The following is a 15,332-nucleotide window of genomic DNA, read 5'->3' on the forward strand; positions in this document are numbered from 1 at the left end:
CCCTACCATCTCCTGGGAATGCTGACACCCTCAGCTGTACCAAACTTTAGAGAAGTCAGGCTCACAGATGTTTAGGAAGCCGAGGAAGGGTCCAAACCAGAGAGGGTGGGCATAAGGGAACTGGTGGCCCAGGACCCAACTTTGTCCAGGCTCCCTGTCTACTGCCTCAGAAACGTGAGTGAATGCCAGGCCCGTATGGAGCCCACTGTACCAGCAGGCCCTAAGTCCCTGGGCCTGGGAGAGAAGGGGCTACCCAGGTAGATCCTCAGAAAGTCCTCCTCTCCTCTTCCAGCCCCTCCTAGACAGTCATGGTCCTAGTCCCCTCTCCAGTCCCAGAGCTACCACTCTAAGCCCAAGCCACCCTCTTCCTGCACCTACATGAGCTCAATAACCTGCTTCCACAGGTTACTGTCATCAACCCTCCATCTATCCTGCTCTCACAAAGAGATGTCTTTCTATGCTGTAAAGCTGATTTCCTGAGAGAGAGAGAGAGAGAGAGAACATCAGCTTGCCGTGCAATGCAGAAATATGCTCAGTTGGGTCCCTGTTATGTCGTTGGACTCAGTTTTGAGGACCCACTATGTGCAGGACATTATCTAGATGTCTTGGGTCATGAGACATACCTGGTCCTACCCCTTTATTCTATGGGGCAGACCAATGCAACTAAACAATGAAGGAACATGAGCGCGAACTTGTTGTGGCCTGTTAATGGTACCAAGAAGCTCCAGGAATAAAAATACTCATTTCCCTTTAAAAAGTCCCAACTCCCCTGGAACCTGGTCTCTTTGAGACGGTGATCAATGGGTCCTATGATCCTATTTTCCTGCCCCATTGTTTGTCAATCAGTAGGAATGCACTGGGTGCCACAGATAGGCACAGCCTTCTGTCTCATGCTTTAGAAGCATAAGGGTACAGGTTGCCCTGTTAGAACCTTCAATGGCTCTTTGCTTGGGTTGTCTGGATACCAGATGAATGGGAAAGATGTTGACTGGTTAATCAATGTTGATCATGACAGCACAACTCTGAGACTTAGGTTCAGACTCTACAGAGAGTTCTACATTCTGCTTTCATCACTTCATTGTAAGCTCTACTCACATCATACAAAATTCTCAATGACTGTTAAATCTAGCTACATGGTATGCTCCACACTGTGCTCACAAAAACTGTCCTGCATAGTGAGGCTTACATTTATGCTGATATGTGGGATTGATCCCCAAAGCATGCTTCTGCACCACGGAATCAGGGATCAAACAGAAGAAACATAAAATGCCCTGAAACTATGGGAGATAGTACGTGTGCACTGGAGCCTGGTTTTGAGCAAATGGTTCACAGTAATGCCTCTGGGGCCATACCGCCTGAGTCTGAATGCTGTCTTCACCTCTTGCCAGTAGAGTGGCCCTGGGCAGGCAGCTAAGCACTTTGTGCCTTGCTTTTGCCTCTTAGACTACAGGTTTCTTTGTTTTTTATTTGACATTTTTTTACTTTAAATTGTTGTTAGTTAACATCTAGTGTATATGTTTTCCAGAGTACAATTTAGTGATTTATCAATTACATTAACACCCAGTCCTCATTACATCAAGTGCACCTTCTTCATGCCCATCACCCAATATTCCCATCCTCACACACCTCCCCTCCAGGTACCCTCTGTTTCCTATAGTTAGGCTCTTAAGGTTTGCCTCCCTCTTTGTTTTTATCTTCTTTATTTTCCTTCCCTTCCCTATGTTCATCTGTTTTTTTTTTAATAAATTTATTTTTTATTGGTGTTCAATTTACCAACATACAGAATAACACCCAGTGCTCATCCCATCAAGTGTCCCCCTCAGTGCCCGTCACCCATTCCCCCCCACCCCCTGCCCTCCTCCCCTTCCACCATCCCTAGTTCGTTTCCCAGAGTTAGGAGTCTTCCTGTTCTGTCTCCCTTTTTGATATTTCCCACACATTTCTTCTCCCTTCCCTTATATTCCCTTTCACTATTGTTTATATTCCCCAAATGAATGAGAACATACACTGTTTGTCCTTCTCCGATTGACTTACTTCACTCAGCATAATACAAAAAACATATATATGAGTGAAATCACATGTTTTTTTTTAATCTTTCCCTGACTGACTCATTTCACTTAGCATAATGCTCACTAGTTCCATCCATTTCCTTCCTCACAAAGGACAAGACTTCATTCTTTTGGATGGATGAGTAACATTCCATTGTGTGAATTTGTACCATTTCTTTATGTATCTGTCAATGGACATCTGGGCTCTTTCTATGTTTTGGTGATTGTGGACATTGTTGCTATAAACATTGGAATGAATGCATGTGCCCCTTCAAATCACTGTGCTGGTTTCCTTTGTGTAAATACCTAGTAGTGCAATTACTGGATTGTAGGTAGCTCCATTTTCACTTTCTGAGGAACTTCTATACCGTTTCCACAGCGGCTGCACCAGTTTGCATTCCCACCAACAGTGTGAAACAGTGAGCCTCTTTCTGCATCCTCACCAGCATTTTTTGTCTTCTGAGTTGTTAATTTTAGCCATTCTGACTGGTGCGAGGTGGTTTTGACTTGTATTTCCCTGACGCCGAGTGATGTTGAGCATTTTTTCATGGTCTGTTGGTCATTTGTATGTCTTCCTTGGAGAAATGTCTGCTCGTGCCTTCTGCCTCTTCCTTGACTGGATTTTTGTTTTTGGGGTATTGAGTTTGATAAGTTTTTTAAAATTTTTATTTATTTTAATTTTTTGCCAGAAAAAAACATAATTTGGTTTTGTAAAAATAGATTTTGGATAGGAGCCCTTTATCTGATAAGACATAAGCTAATACCTTCTCTCATTCCATCAGATGCCTTTTAGTTTTGTTGATCATGTCCTGTACTGTGCAGAAGCTTTCTGATCTTGATGAAGTCCCAATAGATACTTGCATCTGGAGGCATGTCTAAAAAGAAGTAGGTGTGTCTGAGGTCCAAAGGGTTGCTGCCTGTTTTCTCTTCTAGGATTTTGATGGTTCTCTGTCTTACATTTAAGTCTTTCAACCATTTTTAATTTCTTTCTCTGTATGGTGTAAGAAAGTGGTCCAGTTTCTTTCTTCTGCATATCACTGTCCAGTTATGCCAACACCATGGTATAACTGGTATAATATCTTTGTTGAAGAGATTGTCCCTTTCCCACTGATATTCTTTCCTGCTTTGTTAAAGATTAGTCGACCATATCGTGTGGGTTCATTTCTGGGTTCTTTATTCTGTTCCATTGGCCTCTGTGTCTGTTTTTGTGCCAGTGTCCTATCCTGTTGATGATTATAGCTGTGTAATACAGCTTGAAGTCTGGGATTGTGATGCCCCCTGCTTTGCTTTCTTTTTCAACATTACTTTGGCCTTTTCTGATTCGATATAAATTTTAGTGTTGTTTTTTCTAGCTATGTGAAAAATTCTGGTGGTATTTTGATAGAGATTGCACTCCATTTCTTTGTGTCTTCTTCAATTTCTTTCATAAGTGTTCTATAGTTTTCAGCACGGACCTTTTACCTCTTTGGTTAGGTTTATTCCTAGGGATCTTACAATTTTTGGTGCAATTGTAAATGGGATCAATTCCTTGATTTCTCTTTCTGCAGCTTCATTATTGGTGTATAGAAATGCAACAGATTTCTGTGTGTTGATTTTGTATCTTGCAACTTTGCCGAATTCATGTACCAGTTCTCATAATTTTTTGGTGGAGAGCATCATGTCACTACAAAGAGTAAAAGTTTCACTTCTTCCTTATCGATGTGGATGCCTTTTATTTCTTTTTATTCTCTGATGCCCGAGGCCAGGAATTCCAGTATTATATTGAACAAGAGTGGTGAGAGTCAACATCCCTGTATGTTCCTGACCTTAGGGGAAAAGCTCTCAGTTTTTCCCCATTGAGGATGATATTAGTTGTAGGTCTTTCATATATGGCCTTTATGATGTTGAGCTATGTTCCTTCTATCCCTATTTTTGTCAAATACTTTTTCTGCATCCGTTGAGAGGATCATATGGTTCTTATCCTTTCTTTTATTAATGTGGTGTATCACGTTGATTGATCCATGGATATTGAATCACTCTGGAGTCCAGGAATAAAACCGACTTGATCGTGTCAATAATTCTTTTAATGTACTGTTAATTTGATTTGCTAGTAACTTGTTGAGCATTTTTGTAGTTGTGTTCATCAGGGATAGTGGTCTCGTAATTCTCCTTTCTAGTCGGGTCTTTGTCTGGCTTGGGAATCAAAGTAATGTTGGCCTCAGAGAATGGGTTGGAAATTTTCCTTCTGTTTCTGTTTTGTGGAACATTTTCAGAAGAATAGGTGTTCCCTCTACTTTACATGTTGGTAGAATTGCCCTGGGAAGCTCTCCAGCCCCGAGCTCTTGTTTATTGGAAGATTTTTGATTACTGGTTCAATTTCTTCACTGGTTATGGGTTTGTTCAAATTATCTGTTTCTTCCTTTTTCGGTTGTGGTAATTTATATGTATATGTGCTAGTATGCTTCTAGTCTTTTATCCATTTCTTCCACATTGCCCAAATTTCTGGCATAGAGTTGCTCATAATCTTCCCTGATAAGTGTATTTCTGTGGTATTGGTTAGGATCTCTCTTCTTTCATTTGTGATTTTACTTATCCAGGTCCTTTCTCTTCTCTGTTTATTAGGTCTGGGTAGCAGTTCATCAGTTTTGTTAATTCTTTAAAAGAACCAGCTCCTAGTTTCATTGATCTGTTCTACTGTGTTTTTAAAAAAATATTTCTATATCCTTTATTTCTGCTTTAATCTGTATCATTTCCCTTCTTCTGCTGGTTTTGGGCTTTATTTGCTGTTTATTCTGCAACTCCTTTGGGTATAGGGTTAATTGTGTATTTGAGACACTTTTTTTTTTCTCAAGGAAGGCCTGGATTGCTATATACTTCCCCTCTTTTGATCACCTTCGTTGCATCCCAAAGTTTTGGACTGTCATTGTTTTCATTTTCATTTGCTTTCATGCATATTTTTTTCTTCTTTAATTTTGTGGTTAATCCATTCATGGTTTTTTAAAATAAATTTATTTTTTATTGGTGTACAATTTGCCAACATACAGAATAACACCCAGTGCTCTTCCCATCAAATGCCCACCTCAGTGCCCACCACCCAGTCACCCCCACCCCTGCCAACCTCCCTTTCCACCACTCCCAGTTCATTTCACAGAGTTGGGAGTCTTCCATGTTCTGTCTCCCATTCTGATATTTCCTACTCATTTGTTCTCCTTTCCCTTTTATTCCCTTTCACTATTATTTATATTCCCCAAATGATTGAGACCATATAATGTTTGTCCTTCTCCGATTGACTTATTTCACTCAGCATAATACCCTCCAGTTCCATCCACGTTGAAGCAAATGGTGGGTATTTGTCATTTCTAAAGGCTGAGTAATACTCCATTGTATACATAAACCACATCTTCTTTATCCATTCATCTTTCGATGGACATCGAGGCTCCTTCCACAGTTTGGCTATTGTGGACTATGCTGCTCTAAACATCGAGGTGCAGATGTCCCGGCGTTTCATTGTATCTGTATCTTTGGGGTAAATTCCCAGTATGCACATTAGCTTTCTGATAGTTTTTATACATTTTTTTCTATGGCATAAGGGAAAAATAACCAAAGCTCACCATGTACAGTTCTTACATGTTTTTCGATTTTGTGAACAGTATACAACATCCTTCTGTTTCAATAGAAATACATTGTAATAAACTGCTTGCCCGTAAGTCTATAGTCCCGAATTTTTCTTGTGCTAGGCTTCAAGTTTCATAGCATTGGAAACTAGTGGCTGGGAAGGAGCCTCGGTGTCCAACGAAAGATGAATGGATAAAGAAGATGTGGTTTATGTATACAATGGAATATTACTCAGCTATTAGAAATGACAAATACCCACCATTTGCTTCAACGTGGATGGAACTGGAGGGTATTATGCTGAGTGAAGTAAGCCAGTCGGAGAAGGACAAACATTATATGTTCTCATTCATTTGGGGAATATAAATAATAGTGAAAGGGAATATAAGGGAAGGGGGAAGAAATATGTGGGAAATATCAGAAAGGGAGACAGAACGTAAAGACTGCTAACTCTGGGAAACGAACTAGGGGTGGTGGAAGGGGAGGAGGGCGGGGGGTGGGAGTGAATGGGTGACGGGCACTGGGGGTTATTCTGTATGTTAGTAAATTGAACACCAATAAAAAAAAAAAAAGGAAACTAGTGGCTGGAAAATATGCATGGTAGCATCTCACTCCTTTTGTTGTTTTTATAAATTTATTTATTTTTATTTTATTTTATTTTTTTAAATTTTTTATTGGTGTTCAATTTACTAACATACAGAATAACCGCCAGTGCCCGTCACCCATTCACTCCCACCCCCGCCCTCCTCCCCTTCTACCACCCCTAGTTCGTTTCCCAGAGTTAGCAGTCTTTACGTTCTGTCTCCCTTTCTGATATTTCCCACACATTTCTTCTCCCTTCCCTTATATTCCCTTTCACTATTATTTATATTCCCCAAATGAATGAGAACATATAATGTTTGTCCTTCTCCGACTGACTTACTTCACTCAGCATAATACCCTCCAGTTCCATCCACGTTGAAGCAAATGGTGGGTATTTGTCATAACACCCAGTGCTCATCCCATCAAGATCTCACTCTTTTTGTACAGGTGGAGGCCTGATATGTGACCCAGTATCTAATCAATTCTAGAGAATGTAACATGCACACTCAAAAATAATCTGCATTCTGCTACTTTAGGATGAAAAGTCTGATGACAACTGGCCCAGTATGTCATTCAAAGCCACTGTTTCCTTGTTGACAATGTTTAGGTGACCTGTCCATTACTGTGAGTGGGGTGTTAAAGTCTCCTACCTTTATTGTATCTTTATCCTTGAGTTTCTTTAGTTTGTGATTAAATTTATATATTTGGCTGCTCCCAAGTGGGGGGCATAAATATTCACAAGTATCGGATTTTTTGTTGGATAGATCCCTTTATTATGATATATTGCCCTTCTTCATCTCTTATTAAACCTCTTTGGTTTAAAATCTAGTTTGTCTGATAGAAGCATGGCTACTCTGGCTTCCTTTTGATGTCCATTAGCATGATAAATGGTTTTCCATTCCCTCACTTTTGATCTGGAGGTGTCTTTGAGTCTAAAATGAGTCTCTTGTAAGCAGCATATCCATGGATCTTGTTTTTTGTTTTTTATCTATTATGGTTTCCTTTGTCTTTTGATGGAGCATTTAGTCCATTTCCATAAAGAGTAATTATTGGTAAGTTTGAATTTAGTGCCATTATATTACTTGAAAATCGCTGTTCCTGTAGATCGCCAATTTCCTTTCTCCGTTTTTTGGGTTTGGTCTCTCTTTGCTGCTCCAATGGTCTCCCTCAATGTTTTTTGTGGGGGTGGTTTAGTTAAAGTCCATGAACTCCTTTTGTTTTTTGCTTCTCTTGTAAACTCTTTATCTCTCCTTCTATTCTGAATGACAGCCTTACGGGATAAAATATTCCTGGCTACTTACTCTCCCCCTTTGGCATGTTAAATATATCATACCATTCTCTTCTAGCCTGCCAAATTTCTGTGGATAGATCTGCTGCTAACTTTATGTGGTCTGCCCCTATAGGTTAAGTACCCTTTTTCCCTAGCCGATTTCAGAATTGCCTCTTTATTTTGTATTTTCTAAGTTTCACTGTGATATGTGTTGGTGTTGACCTGTTTTTGTTGATTTTGAAGGTAGGTCCCTATGCTTCTTGGACTTGAATACCTGTTTCCTTCCCCAGATTAGGAAGTTCTCAGCTGTGAGCTGTTCAAATTATCCTCTGCCCCTTTTCCCTGCTCTTCCCTTCTGTGACTCCTATGATATGAATAGTATTGTGCTTTATGAAATCGCTGAGTTCCATAAGTCTACCTTCATGATCTAATAATTTGCTCTCTTCTTTCCAGCTTCATTCTTTTCCATAATTTATCTTCTATATTGCCTATTTTTACCCTTCAAGGTACAAGGGGCAGTGTTGGGTGTAAGCACCTCTGCCTCCAGTGGAGGCAAGGTATTTCTCTCTGAAGTCTGACCATGTTGGTGGGCTGGAGGGTGAGGAGTTGAGGTGGAGTGAGGGGAATAGTGATGTCACCCCACTCTCTGGTTTGGAGGAGGTGGTATTGCACCCACTGCTGTCCAAGAAGCCCTCAGAGAAAGCAAATAATCTCCCCTCCTGTGTCCCTGGTCTATATCAGATCCTTGCCTTCACTCCATCTGTGATCGGGCTGTAGATACACCTGGTGCCAGAGTTCTCCATTTTATCTCAAGCACATTGATGGGATTAGAATATCCAAATCTTAAAAGACCCGGACCACCCTGGACCCACTCCCTTCCCAAAGAGGGGAGTCTCACCACCTTGAGAATTAAGATTTTTTTAAAAATCTGTTTTTAGGGTTGGTTTGGGGAAAACATACCAAGCTACTCACTCGCTGCATAGAATATGATAAGTGCTCACTAAATACTAGCTATGACCAAGTATTAGGCACTCAGTTCTATAGAGGTAACCAAAGACCCAGGGAGGAAAACATGGAATTACACTCAGAATTGCAACCCAGATTGTTGTACGTCCAAGCACTTCTACAAATGCCCCTCATGTGCTAGGTGCAAAGGAGGTGATGGGCCATGTGAGGGAAAGAGTTAGGCTCCAGAGTCTCTGATCTGAGGCCAGAGAGGGTGGGAAAGTATCTACAGAACTCAGGAATGTTGAGAGGCATGGGTAAAGTGGATATGGCTCCCTGGGTTTGGAGAAGAGCCAAGGATTAAGGGGAAAAAAGAAAGAATTCTGACCACACAGGTTGTGTAATGCATCTCCTGTCACAAGGTCAGCCACAGGAGGAGGGCGTAGGAGTAATAAGGTAGATAGTGAGGAACAGGGCAGAAGAGGGAGGCCCCTCAAATGTGCCTTCCAAAGAACTCCTCATGAAAACATCTTGGTCTCCATTTGAGTAATGAGCTTGGAGTGGGTTTGGGGGGAGAAAACCAGGAACAAAGTGAAGGTGAGAAATTAAACTGTCCTCCTCAGATGCACATTACCACGATCTCTATTAGCTGTAGCCCCCCCGCCCCTGTCTCCTGAGAACTCTCCACCTGATGAACTCTTACTCACCCTTCAGGGTCCCATCCTTGTTTGTAGTTTTCTCCTTCCCTGGATGGGCCCAGTTCACTATTCACTCTTTCAGTACAGGCCTTACCAAGTTTTCCTGTACTGCCTTAGTTTTCTGCCTTGACCTCCCAGAGTGTGAGCTCAGGAAGCATTTGCTGAGTGCATCAGTGACTGACTGAATGAGCATTCCTGGGAGGAACTTGACAAAGGAATGTTTACTCCCCTTACAGAAGGAGAATCTGAGGCACAGAGAGTGTGATTGCCTGGCTTCACATGTCCTGAGCGAGCCCTGAGGCTGGGCCTCCTGAGTGTGAGGCCAGTGCTCTGCCTGCCGGCACAGTCAGCCCAGGACACAAGTGAATGGTGGCCTGGACAAGTGTAGGGAACAGTGCAGAGGCAGCTGGGGCAGACAGTATGGAGGCCCCCTGATTCCAATCTCAGTTGGCCCTCTCAAAGGCAATTTTCCTCTGGCCACATCCCTATAAGTGTTCTTTTCTCAGAAATGGGATAATCATCAACCCAAGCACACCTCCTGGACATTTGGTAAACTAGGCTGTACATTTTTTGAAGTCACGGTTCATGTCTGTTTTGCTGGCCACTGTGGCCTGGCACGTAGCACTCTGTGGGGCACAAAGTAGGTGCTCCTGAAATAATTGATGAATAATGGGGAGAAGGGCAAAGGGGAATGTGCCTGGGCATTATCACTGTCTGTTCAGAAGGTTTCCTTCCTATGGATTGCTAAGGTGGATCCTCTCAGTTAATGAACTCTGGAATCCCAGTCTAAGCTCTGCCCTCACCCTTTGCTCCCCCTCCAGGTGGGCAGGGCCATCCTCGCCTGATTGACTAGGCTCAGGGGGATTTCAGCAACACTCAGGGAGAGTCAGTGACCCAGCAGCCCCTGAACATGAGTGTCTCTGTACTGAGCCTCACCAGACCCCTGGACACTGTGTCTGGGCTCTTGCAGCTAGCCTCCCTGCTAGGCTTGGCTCTGCTGCTGCTCAAGACAGCACAGCTCTACCAGCGCAGGCAATGGATGCTCAAAGCTATTCAGCAGTTCCCGTCCCCTCCTTCCCACTGGTTCTTCGGGCATAAGCAGGAGGAGGGAAGGGGCTGAACTGGGGAGAGGGAAGGCAGGGTGGGCCAGGGCTCTGGAAGCATCAACCCAGTCAGGAGATTCAACCCATGGAGACCCCTTGTGTGATCAGGACATGGGCCTTGGCAAACCCCCACCTTACCTGCCAGTTCTGGACTCCTCACCCCAATTCCAGGAGCTCCCCAACTTGAAGGTAGCCTGTGCTGGAGCCCTCAGGCCCATCTGACCCTCCTTCCTTAGAGAGTTGTGCAGGTGATGGTGCAGCCCTGAACCTTGAGATGAGTGGCTGTTCCTTCCTAAGTCTTCCCCTTCCAGGCTGAGCAGTCCCAGCTCTTTTCTCAGACACACTTCCTGATGCTTCCCTGCCCCAGCCATTAAACCCCATCCTCTCATCCTGGTCCTGGCTGGCCTGGGAATACACAGCAGTGTGTTCATGGGCTACGGAGAGCGTAGACAGGGATCAGGTGTGAGGTTACAGGAAAATAGGCTCACTTGCCGGACTGGGGGGTGATGTCTGTCAGGTACAGGGACCAACTGGTTAGGTTTGCCCAAGACTATGGGATGTTGCAGACTGGTGACTTCAGGGCTAAAACTCCAATAAGTCATTGGAAGACATGAGAGAAGGTTGCCAGATTAGGGCAAGGAAAGAGTATTAACGGTGAGTTGCACCAGTAACCGAATTGGTTTCCCCTCCAGTTGTTCCCCCAAATCCTGGTACTGTGAACTCCTTGGGCTGAGGATGTCACCCCCTTCCAGCACCACAGTGACCACCACAGAGCTGACCTCTGAGGGATTCCTGACCAGGCTGTGCAGTGACAGAGAAAGAAGCAGCTAGTGGCTGCATTGGAGACAGTGCCTCCCCTCCACCTCTGTCAGTACTGGTCCCGCAGAGGGGGCACCAGTAAGGGGGGAGGGCAAATGAGGAGGGGCTGTCTAGCGCTGTGTGAACTGAGGTAGAGGGAGGTGTTGTAGAGGAGGAGGCCAAGCAATTACAAAAAAGCCAAAGACAGGAACTTCATGTCAGCCACAGGGAGACAGCCAAGGGCCACTTTCTTCCCAAAAACTGTTGCTTGAATGATTTCCAGAGTCTATGTCCATTTTGAGAAATTGTGAACTTTTGTCACAACTCTGAGTTAGGATTTGATCTTATCATGAGTAAAATTTCCTCCACTACCGTTCCCATTCAAGGATGGTATAGAGAGTCAGTAAGCAGACAAGTTCACTTAGGTAACTCATGTAACTCAGCTTCGGCCAGCTGAACACATAGTGCAGCCATATTTTCCTGCTTCTGCAAATCTGAGACTTTCTTTACTCAGTACCTCTGTTACTCGCTAAGCCAGGAGTCGATTGCCACATGTAGTAGTTAAAGCTAATCTTTCAGGCCAGGTGACAAGTGATAAGTGGGACAGGGAAGCATGTGGGCTCAGAGCTAAGGTACTTAGATTCTATCCCAGCTCTGCCACTTACTTCAAATGAACTTGCTCTGTGCCTCTGTTTCCTCATCTGCAAAATGGGGATCATGATGAGGAGTATAGCCTCATGGGAGTTTTACTAATCTCTGAATGTTGCCTGGCACAGATAAATATCAGAGTTACAATCTAATTTATAAAACTTGAAGGTCATAATAATGCTCATGAAGGACAAACATGTTTGTAGGTTAGCAAACTTGCTGCAGTAACTAGGGCTGAAATCGGTCAGAATTATGAAAGAGGAGCACTTCTTTCACAGTGTACGAAATCCAGGACCCAACAGTCCTACTTGACCTCAGGTCGTCCCTTCTGCCTCAGGCAGACCTCAGGCCAGCACAGCCCACAGCCTCTGAAGATGGAGTGCCTGTGCTGCCCACTGTCTCTCCTGGTTTCTCACTGGGACATTTTTGGTGGCCCCACTTCCAGAAGGAACCAGGTGGGAGCAGCTATAATGGAGCATTGCCTGCATGAGTGGCCACAGCCTGAATAAAGTCCAGTGGACACCGGGTATTTGCCTACAGGGTTACCATGGGCACACTTGTCTACCAGAGTCTACCAGAGTCTCACCGGGCCCTGACCAGCCCCGTTCAGGCAGAGATGGAAGTCCCAAGAGGTTCTGGAGGGCCGTCAGATCAGTGGGGGTCAGGGTGAAAGAGGTGAAAGAGGAAGAGCCAAGCAGAGCACCGTTTAGCTCCATCAGGACCCCAGAGGAACTATTGACACTCCCCAGGAGCAGGAGTTTCTGGAAGCTTGAAGAGTAAGCAATCAGAAAGAATGCAGGCAACTGCTGAAACAGGATACTCTGGAGGCCTCTGCTAAACAGGCTTGAGGGGATCCTGGAGAATGAGGTAACATAACTTTGACATAAGAGGCTCTCACTAGGGGCACCTGCGTGGCTTAGTGGTTGAGAGTCTACCTTTGGCTCAGGTCGTGATCCCCGGGTCCTGGGATTCAGGCCCGCATCAGGCTGCCTGTAGGGACTGTCTCTCTCTGCCTGTGTCTCTGCCTCTCTCTCTGTTTGCTCAGGAATAAATAAATGACTCTTCATATATGGGCTCCCACTAGGGAGTCCCTGCACTGCATCCAAGGAGAAGGGTGGTCCCAGTGATGGAAATGACCTGGGAGCACAGAGTAGCCTCCTCAAGTGACTGGAGAACACTACTCAGTGTATGGACCAAGGATGTCTCCCACCTCCGCTCCCACTAGAACATAAGTTCTATGAATCTGGATCCCGATCAGAGCTAGCTCATCAGACTGTTCCAAACTCCTAACTGCTGCCAATATCCAGAACTCTCTCCATGGGGCCATCCTGTCCTCCACCACCACTCCCAGCTGTGGACCTAATGAGGAAGCAAGGTTGTATTGAGTTGTATTTCTTTGGTACAGTTCCAAACGGGTCTGGAGCTGCAAGAGCTGAAGAAAAGGACAGAGAAATACCGTTGCGCCAGTCCTCTTTGGCTATGGGGAAGCAGAGTTAGCCTCATAGTCTATGACCCAGACTACATGAAGATGATCCCGGGGCGATCAGGTGAGAGCTAAACTTTTCCTCATTTGGAGTGGCCCTTCCCTCTTAGATGCATTCCTGGTGCACTGTGACAGTCCAGGAGGGACTGTTGCCTCAATCCATCAATATCTGACCCTCTACCTGTGATCTTTCCAGCCTAAGAGCTAGGGCAGGGCCAAATACAATTAGTCAATTGGAATGCTCAAACATCTGTGATAATTACCACTTTCTTTCTCTCTCTTGTTTCTTTCTGTTCTTTCCTTTGCTCTTTCCCCTTATTCCTTCTTACCATTTTCTCTCCTATGTGTCTATCTTTATTCACCACAGTGGTGTGATCCTAGACTGAAGCTAAATTCCTATCCATGATGCCTGGGGTAGACCCCCAGGCCCAAGCCATTGCCTCAGCTGGGATATAGGAACTGAGCCCTGATTTTAAAAAATCACCATAATACTGGCATTCTATGTGCACTGAGGACAGAAGCTAAATTTCTTACTGATTCAAATTTATGCTCTGTATGGCTTTGCTATGGGACACTTATTCTTCGATTCTGTGTCCACAATGTCTATCAGGAAGAAAAAGAGTCAAGGTTAGGCGACAAGTGGGAGGTGGCTGGACACAAACTGCCAGCTGACAAGCATCGGCAAGGGATGGGGGTCAAAGGTCTATATCACAGCTGCCTTTGGGGCTAGCATGAATTCCTTGGTTACCTCCAGTTTGCTGTCATATCCTTCTTAATTTCAGACCCAAAATCTGAGGGTGCCTACAGATTCATGGCTCCCTGGATAGGTAAGTATATCTAACTAGGACTATGGTCCACCATCTGCTTAGGTTTGCTGCCAACTATACATTTGGCCCAGACTAACAAGATGAGACCAGCACCACAGTGACTCCACTCAACTCTGAATTGAGCCCCATTCTCTCCTTCTGATAAAAACTTCACCCTCTCTGAATGGTGGTGGAGCCCTCCTGTAGCTCAGCTTCTCCCACATTGCTTCTCAGCCCTCACCAACGAACTCAGCCGATTCTGACGGAAGTCCTTGTAGGACCCATCTCCTGCTCTGTTTCAACCTCCATCTCACAGCTGTCATAACCACTTCCTGGCCACAGGCTTTGGGAAGTCCCCTTCTTGACATGCCCTGGCCTTTCCTGCTTTGCCAAGGGTGCCCTTCTTCTGACACCCTGGGTTCCTCCCAAATTGTCCCTGGATAACTCGGGCAAGGCCCTTCCCACCCACCCCCCAAACACACTGTGGTCCACGGTATGGTTTGCTCCTGCTGAATGGAGAGATATGGTTCCAGCACCGGCGGATGCTGACCCCAGCCTTCCACTATGACATCCTGAAGCCCTACGTGAGACTCATGGTTGACTCTGTCCAAGTGATGCTGGTAAGTAGAACCATACCTCACCTGCACACTCACACCCACAGCACAGTTCACAAGGTCCATTTTCAACAGCTAGGGGCTTCAGAGATCCATTAGCGTGGCCTCTGGAATCACACACTTACACCCTGCAATGAGACACAGCCCCCGGAGGGTGGATAGGACAGGAAAGCACCTGGCACCCACTTCCATCCATTCTTTGCTCCCTGCCCACAGGAGAGAGAAACACGGTGGAGGCAGGGTCCCTTCTCCTCCCACTTGCATGTCTTTGGCTTGAATAGGAAGAGTAGTCAATACCACAGGAAAATAGGACAAGCTGCCCCTGGCTAGCCTGGGAAGTAGCAGCTTCAGTGGCAGGGGGGACAATGCAGGATGTCACTCAGATGTGCTCTGGTGTGGGATTGAAAGCATCTTTTATTTTAAGATTTATATATTTATTCAGGAGAGACACAGACTGAGAGCGAGAGAGGCAGAGACATAGGAAGAGGGAGAAGCAGGCTTGTCACAGGGAGCCTGATATGGGATTGGATCCTGGATCGCAGGATAATGACTTGATTTGAAGGCTGTCCCTCAACCATTGTGTGACCCAGCTGCCCCTGGATTGAAGGCTTCGGGTTGGATTTTAGCTGCTCCGTGGAGGGAAATGGAGACCAGGTCTCAACCCCCAGGACTGGGTCCTGCCAGAATTACACCTCTGAGCATGACCTTATTGCTGACTCACTGTACTCAGCTGACATTTGCTGAAC

The sequence above is a fragment of the Canis lupus genome, chromosome 15 (assembly GCF_011100685.1).
Source record: "Canis lupus familiaris isolate Mischka breed German Shepherd chromosome 15, alternate assembly UU_Cfam_GSD_1.0, whole genome shotgun sequence".
In the NCBI taxonomy this organism is placed as follows: Eukaryota; Metazoa; Chordata; class Mammalia; order Carnivora; family Canidae; genus Canis; species Canis lupus.